The sequence below is a fragment of the Podarcis vaucheri genome (assembly GCF_965113315.1).
Source record: "Podarcis vaucheri genome assembly, chromosome: 14".
In the NCBI taxonomy this organism is placed as follows: Eukaryota; Metazoa; Chordata; class Lepidosauria; order Squamata; family Lacertidae; genus Podarcis; species Podarcis vaucheri.
In genome coordinates, this window is record NC_138752.1 from 30,407,096 (window position 1) to 30,419,935 (window position 12,840).

Consider the following 12,840-nt stretch of genomic DNA (forward strand, 5'->3'; position numbering starts at 1 on the left):
AGAAGATTATACAAATGCATGGAGGAGGAGGCTATCCGTGTCTCCTAGCCATGGTGAGTAGGTTCTCCCTCCACTGTTGGAGACAGGATGCCTCAACTGCTGGGAAGCACAAGTAGGGAGAGACCTGCTGTTGTGGGCTTCCCATTAGGGCATCTGGCTGGTCATGGAGAGAACAGGATGCTGGGCTAGATGGGTCCCCTTTGACCTGATCCAGCAGCCAGGCTCTTCTGATCTTGCTTCATAAAGCAACTTGCACCCATTTTAATGGCAAGAGAAGGGAGATTTCTTCTTTTTCTTCTTCCAATATGGATACCAGGAAAGATATAAGCCTAATTTTTGCACAGTTGGACATCCAGGTGACATCCAAAGTAGATCACTTCCGGAAATTAGCTGTGATTTCTGCACTGAAGGGGGTTCAATGAGATGACCCTCTGGGTCCCTTCCAACTACGGTGGTACCTCAGGTTACAGATGCTTCAGGTTACAGACGCTTCAGGTTACAGACTCCACTAACCCAGAAATAGTACCTCAGGTTAAGAACTTTGCTTCAGGATGAGAACAGAAATCACGCACTGGCAGCGCAGCAGCAGCGGGAGGCCCCATTAGCTAAAGTGGTACCTCAGGTTAAGAACAGTTTCAGGTTAAGAACGGACCTCCAGAACAAATTAAGTTATTAACCCGAGGTACCACTGTACAGGGAACGGCTGTTTTGTGCGCATTCAAAGCACACATGACCATGCACACATGGGCTGTTTTTGGACCTGGAAAAGGACATAATGGAGGGGGGCAGGGGCATAACAGGGCATAATGGGGACAGGGTGGGCTTATGAGCTTACCAATGCACACAGTGACCCAGAATGCAAACCCCGTGCAAATCACAGGTTGCCTGTATACAATTCTATGATCCTATGAAATGTTGAAGAGAGACATCTGTCGGTGTTCACTCCAGACATTGAAAGCACTTGACTTCCCCCAAAGAATCCTGGGAACTGTAGTTTGCTAAGTATTGGGAATTGTAGCTCTGTGGGGGAAAGCTACAGTTCCCATTATTCTTTTGAGGGTGGGCTGGGGAGGTGTGTTTTAAGGTGTAAGCAGCCACACAGGTGCTTGCCAGCAATTCATGTCTTGAAAGCAAAACCAGCCTGCCTGCTGCTCTGAGAGCCCTCTGGCTTCCCCAGCTGCCAAACTCATCATGAACCCTTTGTTTACACAACGTAGAGCTTCCTTCCCGTGCCAAAAAATGGTCCCCTGGGCATTGTCTTATGTGAGCTTTGCTTGCGATGCATTCATTCTTCCAGAGTTCCACTGAGAAAAGTGCAATGGCCACAGCCCGGCACTGTAAGTCATACGTTGCACATGAGGCCCCATGATGTGAGTTTCGGCAATTGCACAAGCGGTGGAACAAAACAAAGAGGCAGCGTTGGCGGGGGAAATGTCAGGCTCAGAGTCAACAAACTGTCCTGGAAGCTTTTGTGGAGGACAGCAGAGAAGTCTTTAGAATAATGATGCTGATAAGGGTCTGCATATTCCATGTTAGGAATGTTTGAAGTAACTGAGAAGAGGGCCTCTAGGCATGTGCAGAGTGCATTTCTCTTTCTAGTCTTCCCTCCCACCTTGCTTGAGATCAGGGCATTAAAAGGGGAGCACTTGGGCTACACAGACCAAGGGACATGTTGCATGGGGTTGGTCTAGATCAGTGGTGGCCAAACTTGGCCCTCCAGCTGTTTTGGGACTACAATTTCCATCATCCCTGGCCACTGGTCCTGTTAGCTAGGGATGATGGGAGTTGTAGTCCAAAAACAGCTGGAGGGCCAAATTTGGCCACCACTGGTAGATGATCCTTGGGGTCCCTTCCAACTCTACAATTCTTTATGATGGCACCTTCAGATGTTCCTAAGCATCCTCCTGCTTCTTCTCCTCCTCTTCCTCCTCCAAGGAAGCCAGCACAGTCAATTCCAGCTGTGTGTCTGCCATCAGCAGGGCTGTAGTGAACTCTGCAAAGACACTTGCTATCTCTGGAGAGGAGAAGGCAAAGAGACCGGACCTCATGAAGGAACAAAGAGGTTCATGGCCAATGTGTTTGGTTTCTCTCCAGAGAAGCATGGAGTTTATCTTGGAATGTGCCAGGTCAAAAGCAACAAACAGTGGAGAGGGAGGTGGCTCCCTGGTCAACTTTGTGCCCCGCTTGGTAGCCCTGCAGGGGCATTGTTGAGACAAGGACACCGGACATGGGTCTGATCAAGCCCATCCCCATCATCACCTTCCTGTGTTTAAATGGACAGTGTCCCGTGAATCAAGCCAACATCCGGTTCTCAATGTGACCTCCCAGGACCTAGATAGACTACTCCTGGATTTGGAGGTTCCATAAGAAAAATTCTGTGGCCAGATCAGGCCAGAGAGGCTGCATTCAGCCCAGAATCTTTTTCTCGCAGGGGCCAAAGGGATGTCCCAATGGGAAAAGACACCAAGCAGCAACTGAGCGCCACTGGAGGGGAGAAACCACAGGAGGCGAGAGGGCTCTTATGCTTGAATCCCACAGGCAACTACTACTGTGAGAACAGGATGCTGGACTAGATGGCCCGTTGACCTGATCCAGCACGCTCTTCTTACGCTCTCTCCCCACCTGCGATTCCCAGCAACTAATTCAGAGGCATTTTGAGAATTCAGGACGGGATGGGGCTATGAGCTGGAGGAAACCTGTTCTGGGCTGGGTGGTTGCTCTGCAGCAGCCGAGTCAGGCAGGTCCCGATTCCCCTCCCTCTCTGCTCTGCCCCGCACTGAAAGGTCGCCAGAGGGGGTGGGCAGCGGGAGCAGCCTCGCAGCCCTGGTAGTCAGAAGCGCAGCGCCCCCTGTCGGAAAGGTTGGCGTAGAGACGGCTTCTGCGCATGTTCAGAGTGCTTTTTCTTCCCTAAGCCCGGCACGCCTTCCCTTCCCAGCCCGCCGACGGGGAGGAATCCAACTGGAGCCGCATCCTCCCGCCTGGGAAAAGCTTCGCCGGCCGCATTTCCGCCTGCCAGGCCGTTGTACTAACAAGACTGAGGAAGAGGTGGCGACCTGAGGGTGGGGGCGGGCGAGGATTTGGCAAGTGAACGGGAGGGGGGGTGGGAAGGAACGGAGGGCGCTCCGGGCAACAGAAAGGGGCAGAGGCGACGGAGGAGGCGGGAGCTCCAGGCAGAGACGGAGCCTGAGACGGAGCCGTCGGGGAAGACGCAGGAAGGCGTCCGCGGGACCAGCGGGAGCACCTGCCGCCAAGCAGGCGGAGAGGCAGGTGAGGGATGGGCAGGTCGCTCCTTCCAAGGACCCCTCCGAGCCGAGTGGGGGGGGGAATCAAACTGTCCGGGGGCTCCGTCGAACCGGAGGGCTGCCTCTTCCGCCGGCTCCCCTAAGCGATCACCTCCGGGGGGCAGTGGCGTAGCGTGGGTTGTCAGCACCCGGGGCAAGACAAGTAATTTGCGCCCCCTAACCCGTGGATTTGCGCCCCCTAACCCTAACCCCCAGATGTTGCGACCGGTGCGACCGGCCCCCCTGCACCCTTCCACGCTACGCCACTGCCGGGGGGGGGCCGCCCCTGATCCCACCCAAGGGATCGAGAACAGGAGGAATCCCTAGCAGAGCGGGAGGGGTCACCTTCGATGAAGACAGAAGGGGTCCCCATGGCTCAAGTTCATACGACTCTTGCTTATTGAAGTCCGGAACGTTCCCTCTTCCAAGAGGTCTGAAAGCTACCTCTCTACATCCACCCCCCCCCTCCCCTTTACTTGCGATGATTATAGGATGGAAATCTGTCTCCTCCCCCCCCCCCTAAACCTTGAGAGAACCTTCCTAGGTTAAGAAAGGGGTTAACTTCATTCCCAGGGGGCGAGCAAGTGCCAGAACCCTTCACCCACCTGGGCGCTGCTGCTGCTTCCCCCCTCGTCTTCTGAAGCTCCCCAGCCTTCAATTGGCAGGGAGTTCCAGTGGCAGAGCACTACAGGTGTAGACAAATCCATGGCGGTGAATGACGCTATCCGTGGCTACCAGCCGCGGTGTCTGTGCTGCGCTCAGGCTCTGTTTGTGGGCCTCCCAGAAGAGGGTGAGAACAAAATGCTGGACTAGGTTACCCTACCCCATGTCCTTTGTGACCGTCGGGCTCCCCCAATGCTCTCTTGACCGTAATTTATTTTAACTGATTTAAATACTCTACAGTGGTACCTCGGATTACATACGCTTCAGGTTACATACGCTTCAGGTTACAGACTCCACTAACCCAGAAATAGTGCTTCAGGTTAAGTAATTTGCTTCAGGGTGAGAACAGAAATCGTGCTCCGGTGGCACAGCGGCAGCAGGAGGCCCCATTAGCTAAAGTGGTGCTTCAGGTTAAGAACAGTTTCAGGTTAAGAACGGACCTCCGGAATGAATTAAGTACTTAACCTGAGGTACCACTGTAATGGCATTTTTAGATTGTTGTAACTCCTCTGGAGACCTCCGTGTTGAAAAGGGGCGGGGGGATAGTAATCTATTGGCCACACTGAGGCTGTTTTCTGGCTCAGGGTTAGCTAAACTGGGAGAATAATGACACACACACACCCCAATTGGGAGCAGGGATGCACAGTTTTGCCTAAACCTGCTCCACTCCTCTCTACCAGGGGCAGATTTGGCTGCCCGCTGCCCCTCCCCAAGAATCAGAATTGTGCAAGACTGAAACCACCAGCTTTTCGACAAGTGCAGCTCATGTACATGGTGGAAAACGTGTGTTTGGCATGTGCACAATGTTCTGCTGTTATATGGGAAAGTGTGTAATGTGTGAAGTGACCCTGGGAAGGGGATAAGGGTTTGGAGCAGATCATGTTGGCTGTGGGGAGGAGGGGGCGGCGGCAGCACACAGGAAGGGATAGCTCAGTTGTTAGAGCATGAGACTCTTAATCTCAGGGTTGTGGGTTCAAAACCCATGTTAGGCAAAAAAGTTTCATGCATTGCAAAGGGTTGGACTAAATGACCCTTGTGGTCCCTTCCAAGTCTGCGAATCTATATGGAGGCAGCATTGGAGGCCAGAGTCACCAAAGTGCATTGCCCTTCCCTAGTTTCTGCTAAAGACCAAATCCTTTTTATTTATTTATTATTTTATTTTTTTGTATATATTTTTATTGAACAATTTAAACAAATAAATTATCAATCAATATACCATTTCCAAATCCTTTTTTAAAAAAAAAATTCTCAGGAAAGGCTCCTTTGAAGATTAACCCTAACCCTTCCCCAACCCGGTGCCCTCCAGAAGTTCGAGGCTACAACTCTCACCAGCCTCTGTGCCCTGCAGCAATGCTGCCTGGGGCTGATGGGAGGTGCCACCCAAAATATCCGGAAGGCATCAAGTTTGGGGAAGGGTGGTTTAAGCCAAGCTGATCGCCAGCAAAGGAAGCACTTCTTTGTGCACTGCATAGTTAATCTTTGGAACTCCCTCCCACAGGAGGCAGGGATGACCACCGACTTGGATGGGTTTAAAAGAGGATTAAGCAAGTTTATATCAAGGACTACTAGCCATGATAGCTATACTCTGCCCCCAAAGTTGGAGGCAGCCGTGCTTCTCAAAACCAGTTGCTGCAAAATATGATTGGGCAAACCACAGGAAGGTAGAGAGTGCTCTGGGGCTGAAGTCCTGCTTGTGGGTGTCTTATAATAGGCATCTGGTTGGCACTTTTAGAACAAGATATTGAACTAGATGATCCATTTGCCTGATCCAGAAGACTCTGCTAACGTTCTTATGAAGCAGGTATCAATCAATAATAATATAAAAAACCCAGTTATTGCTAGAAATACTCAAATAAATCTGCCACCTTTTGCTTGAATAAGTCCCTAAGCCAAGAGCTGGAGGCATCCTTAACCGGCCTATCAAAGATCTCTGCTTATTTAAATGGTGGTTATTCCAGTTTCCAAACGAGGAGTCAAAGTTCAAGAAGCTCAGTGAGTGATCTCAGGTGGTTCAAACTATTTGTTCTTCCCAACCTGAAGGCTTTGGGCTCTGAGCCACGGGCAGCCTGAATGATGGAGGGAGGACCTTGCGCTGTCTGGGTGCCAAGAGTCTTGGACTCCCAGAGTCCAGTTTCTGCCTGTTTTAAGTGAGCAACTTTGCTGTGCTCATAAATGTCCTTCTCTTCTGCCTTGTTGCTCAACTTCCCTGTCAAAGACCAGCTCTTGCAATCCCCAGTTTCTGCATGATAGAAACAGCATCCAAAGAGCAACACAGAGCTCTGTTTCCCCAAATGTGTCCCATTTGCCATGCTAGCCAGAAAACATCCTTGGTGCTCTGCCAGGTGAATTGTGTCCTGCTGAGCTTGATGAGAGGCCAGGTTGTTGTGGGCGGCAGGTTTTTTTCCCCAGCGTCAGGGATGCCAATCCAGTGCTCCCAGCTGACGCTCGCAAGCCACACCTTAGTTTCAACAGCTGAGTGAGCAGCACAGGTGGAACAGCTGCTGGAGGGAGGGCTTCAAAAACCCCAGGAGATGTTCACCTGTCTCCCATAGCCTTGTCCTGCATCAGACCATTGGGTCCTTCTAGCTCAGTACTGTCCACACCGACGGACAGCAGTGGTTCTCTAGGGTTTCAGGCAGGTGTTTCATCCAACCTTACCTGGGGACTAAACCTGGGACATTTTGCTTGCATTTCCCTTTAGCTCTCAGTCACACCATCAGGCCTGCTGCTGCTGCTGCCGCCTTGGGCCCATCTAGCTTCCTTGCCTACCTGGAGCTTTTCCCGCAGTCTCCTGCTCCTCTGTTGCCCTACATTCCCATTTTACATTTCTACTGGGGGATCTTCATGGACCCTCTGCAGTGTCAATAAGTCAGAGCAGCAAATACTAGCTCTGATGGCATCTGTGAGAGTAGTTCAGTCTGTAGAGCAAGAGACTCTTAATCTCATGCTTAATTTGCCCCACGTTGGGCAAAATATTCCTGCATTGCAAGGGGGTAGGACTATCAGGGTTCAGCAAACCTTTTCAGCAGGGGGCCAGTCCACTGTCACTCAGATCTTGCGGGGGGCTGGACTATATTTTTGGGGGGAAATGAATGAATTCCTATGCCCCCAAATAACCCAGAGATGCATTTAAAATAAAAAGACACATTCTATTCATGTAAAAACACGCTGATTCCCAGACCATCTGCGGGTCAGATTTAGAAGGCGATTGGGCCGGATCTGGCCCCAGGCCTTAGTTTGCCTACCCCCTGGACTAGATCAGTGGTGTCCAAACTTTTTTCAAAGAGGGCCAGATTTGATGAAGTGAAGGGCCATGAGGGCCGACCAAAGTTGTTAACCATTTTTAGGGTTGAAGTTGTTGAGGTTTTTCAGGACTTTACCCCAGGAAATAAACAGCCACAGGGGCCAGATTAAACTGACCAGTGGGCCGGATTAAGCCCCCAAAACGGACTTTGAACATGCCTGGACTAGATGAAGCTTGTGGTCCCTTCCAACTCTACAGTTCTGTGATTCTATGTAGATTCAAGCATTTGTTTTCATCCCCCTGCCCCATGAGATGCTTCTTACCTGTATTGAGAAAGACTGCAGGGAGGATCCATTTACCCCCCCTACAATCATAGAATCATAGAATCATAGAGTTGGAAGAGACCACAAGGGCCATCGAGTCCAACCCCCTGCCAAGCAGGAAACACCATCAGAGCACTCCTTTTTTTTAAAAAAAAAAATAATTTTTATTGAATTTCTTTTATGCACACAAAAAGAAAAAACAAAACATTCAACAAAAAATTGCGACACTTAAGTGCTATGAAAGAAGAAAAGAAAAAAGGAAAATAGAAAATCAGACAAGAGAAAAAAAGACAAAAAAACTACAACATAAAAACATAAAACTGTCGACTTCCTTCCCTACTGATTTCGGGTTTTTGCTTTCAATAGTTATCTTTTTACCGCTGGTATTTGTTTATGATTTGCACATCGGGAGTTTTACAACAAACCTGCTGTATTTGGTAGGTTTTTAAAATTACCTTCAAAATAAGCCATAAATTTACTCCAGTCTTCTTTTAACTTTGTATTTTTGTGATTTCTGATTTTTTGTGTCAATCTTGCTAATTCAATAAAGTCATGTAGTTTTAATTGCCAGTCCCTCACCGTTGGGAGATTTGTGCTTTTCCAATTTTGAGCGATTAGCATTCTGGCCGCTGCTGTTGAATATTGGAATAGAATTTTATCTTTTTCTTGAATATCTTTCCCGACCATCCCTAATAGGAAGGCCTCTGGGTTCTTGGGAAATGTATATCTAAGTATCTTTTTTAACTCATTATATATCTGGTCCCAAAATTTTTTAATTTCCTCACATGTCCACCACATATGTATGAAATTACCTTCTTTTGTCCTACATTTCCAACAAGCTTTGTCTGCGGTCCTATACATTCTATTCAATTTTTCTGGTGTAAGGTACCATCTGAATATCATTTTTTCTAAGTTTTCCCTGATTGCAGCGCTTGCCGTGAATTTTAATCCCTCACTCCATAATTTTGTCCATTTTTCGTATTCTATGTCATGTCCCAGGTCTTTTGCCCATTTGACCATAACTTGTTTGATTTTTTCATCTTTAGTTTCCCATTCCAGTAGTATGTTGTACATCTTGGATAGTATCTTCGATTTACTTTCGACTACTTCAATCTGGAATTTGGACTTCTTTTCATTCATTCCTAATTTTTTATCTTCTGTCCATATCGCATTAACTTGATGATACTGTATCCAACCCGTCAACCTCTCCCTTAGTTCTTCATATGGTCTTAGTTTCCAGCTGTCTTGACATCTCACTAGTAGGTCTTCATATGTCAGTTTTTGTACTTCCATGTTTGTTTTTTTGATTGACAACAAATCTGTTGGGGACAGCCACCAGGGTGTTCTTCTCTCCAACAATTTCTTATTTTTTCCCCAGACTTCATACAAGGGTCCTCTTATAATATGGCTCGAAAACCCTCTGTGTGCTTTTTCTTTATTTAACCAGAGGTAGGCATGCCAACTGAATTTATTATCGGCTCCTTCCAGATCTAATAAGTCCGTATCTTCTAAGGTTATCTAATCTTTGACCCAGCAAAGACAAGCCGCTTCGTAATATAATTTTAGGTCAGGTATTGCCAGTCCTCCTCTCTCCTTACGGTCTGTTAGCAGTTTGAATCTAATCCTTGGCCTTCTTCCCTGCCATATGAATCTTGAAAGTGTCTTCTGCCAATCCTTAAATATTTTAGACCCTCTGATGACAGGTATATTTTGAAATAAGAACAGCATCCTAGGGAGTATGTTCATTTTTATTGCTTCCATCCTGCCCAGCCACGAGAGGTTCACCCTGTTCCAAACATCCAAGTCCTTTTTCACTTTATTCCATGTTGGTGTATAATTATCTTCGATTAGATTTATATTTTTGGGTGTAAGCCAAATCCCTAAATATTTTATTTTCTTAGCTACCTGGATTCCAAATTGTCTCTCTAATCTTTCCGTCGCTTCGTTTCTCAGGTTCTTTGTTAACATTTTTGTTTTTGTTTTATTCAACTTGAAGCCCGATAGTTTACCGTACTCCTCCATAATCTCCAATACTTTGCCCACGCTTTCCTGCGGCTCCTCTAAGGATAGCATCAGATCATCAGCGTAAGCTTTTAATTTAAACTTTTTAAATCCTATTTTGATCCCTTTTATCTCTGTTTTGGACCTAATTTTGTTCGCCAGGACTTCCAAGGCCAAAATAAATAGGAGCGGGGAGAGGGGGCATCCTTGCCTTGTTCCTTTCTCTATTTTGAATTTATTCGTAAAATTGTTGTTTATTATCAATTTAGCATGCTGGTTAGAATATATTGCCTGTATTCCTTTTAAGAATTCACCTTCAATCCCTGCCTTTTCCATCGATTTTAGTAAAAACCACCAGGAGACGTTGTCGAACGCCTTTTCTGCGTCTATGAAAATCAGGGCCGCCGGAATATTGTTGTTGATCTCCAGATATTCAATTAGGTTAATGACGTGCCTCACATTATCTTTCATGAATCTATTTGGGAGGAAACCCGCTTGGTCTTTATGAATTATCCTTATTAAGCATTTCTTCAATCTGTTCGCCATGATGTCCGCATATATTTTGTAGTCGTTATTTAGTAACGATATTGGCCTGTAATTTTTCATGTTCGATTTGTCCGTATCTGGTTTAGGAATTAGTGTTATAAAAGCTTCTCTCCACGTCTCAGGAATTTTCCCTCCTCTTAAAATATTGTTCATGGTGTCACAGAGTACTTGTGCTAAATGGCTTCCCAACACTTTGTAATATTTGGCCGATAACCCATCCGGGCCTGGTGCCTTCCCCAATTTCAATTTTTTTATCGCGTTTTCAATCTCCTCCATATTTATAGGTCTATTTAATTGGGTTCTTTCTTCTTCTGTGACCGTTTTTCCTATACAGTTCTCTAAATATTTTTCTATTTGGACTGGGTCTTCTTCTCCTTTTTTATATAATTCCTCATAAAATTTAAGGAAGTTTTTTTGTATTTTTTCTGGGTCGGTTATTAATTCTTCTTCTACCATTATTTTATTTATCACATTCTGCTTCTGTCTTTTCCTCAGTTGCCAGGCTAGGAATTTTCCTGTTTTGTTCGCTGATTCGAAGTATCTCTGCTTCATTATCTTGATTTTCCATTCTACCTCTTGGTTTGTTAGTATTGAGTATTGTCTTTGTAGTATTTTTATTGATTGTAAACTTTGTTCATCTTTCGGATGTTCTATTAATTTCTTTTCGCACTCCCTCAGCTGTTTAAGTATTTCATCTGTTTTTTGCTGCCTTGTTTTTCTCTTGTGGTTGTTTTGCTGGATAAAGAAACCTCTTAAGACCGCCTTGCTGGCATCCCAAACTGTTTCTATGTTTATCCCTGTGTTAAGATTCAAGTCCCAATACTCTTTTAATGTAGTTTTGGCTTTTTCGATCACCTCATCGTTATCCAACAGAAAGTCATTCAATCTCCATCTAAAACCTCCGTTTGATTTTCCTTTTAGTTCCAAAGTTATTGAGTTATGATCGGAGAGGGTTTTCGGATGGATTTCACATTTTATCGCTCTTAGAGTGATTTCTCTTGAGGTCCAAATTTGGTCTATTCTTCCCCAGCTTTTATGTACTTCTGAGAAGAAGGTGAATTGTTTTTCTGTTGGATGCTTGTGTCTCCACACATCCGTTAAGTCCATGTTCTCCTTCAGGTCTTGGAATGATTCCGGCAACTTTCCTTGTTTTCGTTTTCTCTTTTCTGTTTGCCTGTCCAATTCTAATGTCGGCACTGCGTTAAAGTCTCCCAATAATATCAACTTATTGTTTCCTAGTTCTACTAACACTTGTTCCAATTTTTTATAGAACTCAGACCTATTTGAATTTGGAGCGTAGATGTTTACCACGTCAATCTTTTCTCCTTGAAAGCTTATTTGCACTCCCAAAATTCTCCCTTCTTCATCCTTGTAGGACAGTTTGGGTTCCCATTTTTCATCGACGTATGTTACCACTCCCCTTTTTTTCTCTCTCCCAGAGTTTATAAATTCTATTCCCAAGTTCTTATTTACTAATACATGCTTATGCTTTTTGGCTACATGAGTTTCTTGTAAACAGATTACATCCAATTTTTTCTTCTTCAACACATTTGCAATTTTATTCCTTTTTGTCTTTTCATTCAATCCATTTACATTCCATGTTAAAATTTTAAGATTCATTATTACTTTTATCTAATTAAGAAGTCAGTAATTTGTCTGTTTAGGTTTTGAGTTTTGACTAATTTAAATTCGGGTGTTTTGATTCTCTGTTTCCTCCTGTTCCTCCCCTTCCTCCTCCTCCTTCGCCTCCTCCTCTTCCTCCTCCCCCCCACCCTCCTCCTCTTCACCCCCTCCCTCCGCCCCTCCCCCCGCTCCCCCCCTCCCCTCCCTCTCACCACCTCTCTCCCCATATCTCACCAACAGCCCCCCAAGTTCTTTTTCATATCTGCGAAGGAATTTACTGACTTCCTGAATCTCTGTTATCTTGAATCTTTTCCCTTTGTAAAAAAATGAGATCCCTTCAGGGAATTCCCATCTGTGTTGTATGCCGTTCTTTTTCAAAGTATTGACTATCTGTTTGTAGCCCTCTCTCTTGCGAAGAAGCCTGATTGGTATTTCCTTGAAAATAATAATTGGTTTTCCATCAATCATTAATTTCCTTTGATAGCTTTCTCTCAGAATTATGTTTCTCATCTCTATCGATCTGAAGATCACTAAGCAGTCTCCTGGGGTCCTTTTCTGTTTGTTTTGTTTCGGTCTTATTTTTATTCTAAAAGCATTTTCTATGGTTTGTGCAACTTCTTCTTCTTTCAGTGCTAGCCACCTCGCCAATTCTTTTGTCATTTTTTCTTTTATATCTTCCTCCCTTGCTTCCCCTATTCCTCTAAATTTCAAATTTAGCTGCTTTTGCTTCATTTCCATCATGGCTAAATTGTCTAACACCTGATCCTGGCTTTTATTTAATTCTTCAAAATTTTCCTTAATTTTTTCTACTTCTCTTCGTTGGTCTTTCGTTTCTTTCTGTATTTTCCTATTTGAGTCCTCTAGGGATTTTGTTCGGACCACTAGATCTTTAATTTTGTTTGATAGTTCCCCCACCACAACCTCTATTTTTTTATCAAAGGAATCCTGCATCTCTCCTAGCTTTTTTTCCATGTGGGTTTCATTCTGTCTAAATTCCTCTTTTATTTTCAGCCATAAGGCATCTAGGTCCCTTATTTCCTCTTGCCTTGAAACTTTCCTCTCTATAGGTGTTCCCACCGACTTTTTCCCGTCTCTTCCCGCCATCCACCCGGTCTATTCCCTCCCTCCTCCCCAGTCCTAGAAGATAACCAACCTTGTA

The 12,840-nt window shown here is 45.4% G+C and overlaps 1 protein-coding gene across 3 annotated transcripts in view; it reads left to right on the forward strand.

Moving 5' to 3' along the window:
- The first annotated feature begins 3,098 nt into the window (after nucleotides 1–3,098).
- The window catches only part of SCNN1B (sodium channel epithelial 1 subunit beta), a 47,890-nt gene continuing 38,148 nt past the window's right edge, over nucleotides 3,099–12,840 (forward strand). The window contains exon 1 of one of the 3 annotated variants that reach the window (XM_082199353.1): nucleotides 3,099–3,267. The gene's annotated coding sequence lies outside the window, so the exon portion shown is untranslated. Of the gene's footprint in view, nucleotides 3,268–5,676; nucleotides 5,746–12,840 lie in introns of those variants that run through there. The other 2 variants (XM_082199354.1, XM_082199355.1) reach the window with 2 other exon arrangements.